Raw genomic sequence first — 4,610 nt, forward strand, 5'->3', positions numbered from 1 at the left:
TGCACCTCTAATGGAGTCACAAACACCATATACAACTTGGATGAAGAGGAGAAGAAGAGGGGCTGCCCAAAAAACGACTAGAAACCCTAGAGAATCAGTTGTCCACGTTTTTGGGGCCTAAGGGGTCCTTTATATACTTGTGTGGGCTGCTAGGGTTTCAGTCAAAACCCTAATGGACAACTTAAACTCTAAGCAGCCCATGGAACCTTCTGGATAAGGCTATGGACGAAAATATGATGGGCTTCCATCATAATTTTGTCCACCCCTTATTCCTTTAGCATTCCTTAGCCCAATAACTCAATTATCCAATAATTGCAGTCCAGTCCCCTAAATTTAATTAATCTCTTTTAGCCACAAAATTAATTATCAATTAATTCTTGACTAATATTAATTAAACAATATGATTTCTCCTTTAATATATTATTCTCATAATATATTAATAAATCATATTTAGACCTTTCTCTCCTTAAATCATCCTACATATTGCTATGGTGAAGGCAACCCAAAAGGACCATGCTCATAATCGGGTCAAGTACATACCAAAATAGTTATGGACTTAGACACTAATCCAACAGTCTCCCACTTGGATAAGTCTAATAACTATTTTCCGTATGACTTCAGAACCTGATCAAAAATCGTAGCTTTCAAAAGCCGTTGTCAACTCTGCTCTTATCAGATAGCGTGTCCTCTAGATAAGGGATCATATATTCCTCCATTCTCAAGATATCGTATAGACATAAGACATGAATTTTAATCATTCTCTCTATACTATTTCCCGACTTCTGATTTATGACGACTAAAAACAGACTACAATTGAACATATCAACTTAGTCCCGGCTTGGCCAAGTGCTTAGGTCACGTCGTGGTCCATCATATAGTACTCTCTAACGAACTCACTATATGATTCAGGAAGTGACTGAAGAACCCAGTCAACAGCCAACTCACTTGAAATCTCGACACCCAACATGTTTAACCTATTAATGTGTGACTTCATCTCTAAGACGTGTGCACACACAGGTTTCCCATCTTCGTGTTTACTTGCCAAAAGGGCTTGAGTGAGCTTGAACTTTTCAAGCCTTTGAACTTGTGGGTCAGGGAGAATAATTGGAGGAGGTGGAGGAAGTGAAGCATGACTCTCATATCCTTGATCGTATCTCAGAACGTCATCTTCATTTGGAAAGCTTGTTCCAAAGGATTTGGGAAGACCATTGTAAGATGTAGACATCTACAAAACGGGAGAAAATTCAAGTTAAGTTGATTAGAATTCTTGATGCAACACCCAAATGAAACATCAAGCTAGGATCCAACACAATACTCTACAACCTAAAGAGGGATGCCGTAATCTAGTTGCAAAATATTTAAAGGTAGGTAAATGACGATTTACCAATTTCCACCATGAAAAATGAAAAGGAAGTTTAAGTTTTAAATGAATTGAAACTCCTAGATCTTTTGAGATTCATTGAACTTTTCAATGGCATGTTTAATCTCGATTATGCCCTACTATTTGTGACTGGGATGCCGAGGATCACAAACAAGGTGTGAATAACCATACGAATCACGTGGTGCACTCAATGGTACTATCACCTAATCAATGTGCCGGTTAGCCACACACGCTCCATTGATCTATGATAAGCATCGAGTCACCCTTCGCTACCAATGTCATCCCCAAATTAGTGTGCCGGTTAACCACACACGCTCGACTAACGTTTGACAGGGGTACAAAGTGTAATTCTATGGATTAGCATAGAGTTTCACATTTTTCCTAAAGTAACTATGATTTGGGAATTTGAAAAAGCATTTAGTTACTTTGTACTTCATTATACTTATAATGGAAGGTTTCTGTCCTATCCTACCCGTTCGGCTAACGACCCTCCACTAGTCAAGAGTGCGGTGGGTAAGAGTGGATACCGATTCAATAGCCGTTTTATAGGTAATTTCCTTAAACACCCCTTATAGACAAGCTTCGTGAATGAGGCCTACTAACGGTAAGACTGACTGTTTACTCATATATATATATATATATATATATATAATATTAGACTTTTAATGATATATATAGTATAGGGTGTATTTTACACTTTTAAAATACTAGGTGGTTTAACTTAGTAAATTGTACTTTTAATTTAATTAAATGTAAACCAAAAACTTTATGGGTTTATTAAATCACCTTTAATTATGCACTTTAATTAATTAACAAAACCATAAGGTTGTGATTTGAACTTTTCAAATTACTAGGGTTTTAGAATTTAACATTTCAAAATTAAACTTTTAGTCAAATTTTAAATTCCAAAACTTGAGGGCATATTTTGAAACATTTCAAAACATTAGGGATCAAATAACAAATAATTCAAATTAAACAATTAATTTCATAATTATCTATATTTGACCTAATCTTATTTTAGTCACTAGATAATTACCAAATAACTTTAAATAATCCATATTTATCACATAAACAACCAATATTTAAAATATTTGAAATTATCTATTGTTTTGGCAAGGATAAACATATAATTAAGATAAAATTCGGATTTTAACTTCATCAAACAATTTAAGCATCAAATCCAATTCAAAACAGCAGCTAAATCCCGAAATACCCTCTGCCTGACGCACTGACTCGCTGAGTCAGACCTGGACTCGCCGAGTAGGGCTAACTCGCCGAGTCCAGATACTGACTCGCCGAGTTGAGTCGGACAGAGGCAAAAAACTCGTTTTTCAGTAAATAATTCAACATAGCATCACATACAACAGAAACCAATCAAGACTCTGATACCACTAATGGGTTTTATGCATAAGAAACAATCCTATGTGCTCATACAAACCCTAATGCTTGGATCTAGGTTTCTCTATTATACATGCTTTGAATCTAAGAGTAATAAACTTAGATATAACATATTATAAACTGAATTAGGGTTTAGAGAAATACCTTTGATTGTTATATAGTAATAACAATCAATTCCTTGCTTGGATTGGCTTTAGAAAGCTTAGTACCTCAAGTGTTGCACCTCTAATGGAGTCACAAACACCATATACAACTTGGATGAAGAGGAGAAGAAGAGAGGCTGCCCAAAAAACGACTAGAAACCCTAGAGAATCAGTTGTCCACGTTTTTGGGGCCTAAGGGGTCCTTTATATACTTGTGTGGGCTGCTAGGGTTTCAGTCAAAACCCTAATGGACAACTTAAACTCTAAGCAGCCCATGGAACCTTCTGGATAAGGCTATGGACGAAAATATGATGGGCTTCCATCATAATTTTGTTCACCCCTTATTCCTTTAGCATTCCTTAGCCCAATAACTCAATTATCCAATAATTGTAGTCCAGTCCCCTAAATTTAATTAATCTCTTTTAGCCACAAAATTAATTATCAATTAATTCTTGACTAATATTAATTAAACCATATGATTTCTCCTTTAATATATTATTCTCATAATATATTAATAAATCATATTTAAACCTTTCTCTCCTTAACTCATCCTACATATTGCTATGGTGAAGGCAACCCAAAAGGACCATGCTCATAATCGGGTCAAGTACATACCAAAATAGTTATGGACTTAGACACTAATCCAACAGTCTCCCACTTGGATAAGTCTAATAACTATTTTCCGTATGACTTCAGAACCTGATCAAAAATCGTAGCTTTCAAAAGCCGCTGTCAACTCTGATCTTATCAGATAGCGTGTCCTCTAGATAAGGGATCATATATTCCTCCATTCTCAAGATATCGTATAGACATAAGACATGAATTTTAATCATTCTCTCTATACTGTTTCCCGACTTCTGATTTATGACGACTAAAAACAGACTACAATTGAACATATCAACTTAGTCTCGGCTTGGCCAAGTGCTTAGGTGTCATCACTAAATCATCGAGAGGCCCACAGATATCACTTTTATCCCACTTTGTATAAAAGGAATGGATAAACTTCGACTCAAATGCTCGCTTGCATTTATTGATCGAATCACACACAACAATAAGTTTTATAACACCAAGTTACTGGTGCGTTTACTTATTATCAATGTGCAACCGACCAACAAATAAGAACTCACACGTCTCGGTTTCAAGAATGTACAATATTATCGTCTCACTAATCACTCGTGATAAAACCATGAAGTGATCCAAGTGAGCGTGGGTTTAGTCCAATACTCTAATCTTATCAAAGAACTCATGAACTCTGCAGCAAACTTGTGCTATGTCTAAACCTTTCAGACAATCTACAGACTCTTCATGACAGTCTTCCTTCACACTTACTTCCAACGTATGACTGACTGTGGATGTTTGAATAACCTAGTTATTCTGGAAGTAAAAACATGCAAACTGAAACATAACAATAATGCTTAATCCTATATGGCCCCAATCTTGTGAGAGAGAATAAAACACTTCTATTTATCCACCATATTGATTACTCATTATTTATCACTTAATGTTTCGGATAATCAACTCATTACTTGAATTACAACAACAATTGTCCCATGTTCTTAGCATGCACACTTTGTTTCCTATGGTCCATGCTTTGTGAAATAAACCTTTTCAATGATGCTCATTTCACAATTCCTTAATCCCCATTGTTAGTGTAAGAACACAAGGTTCTTGCCACTATTAGAGTATGC

The sequence above is a fragment of the Lactuca sativa genome, chromosome 4 (assembly GCF_002870075.4).
Source record: "Lactuca sativa cultivar Salinas chromosome 4, Lsat_Salinas_v11, whole genome shotgun sequence".
Classification (NCBI taxonomy): Eukaryota; Viridiplantae; Streptophyta; class Magnoliopsida; order Asterales; family Asteraceae; genus Lactuca; species Lactuca sativa.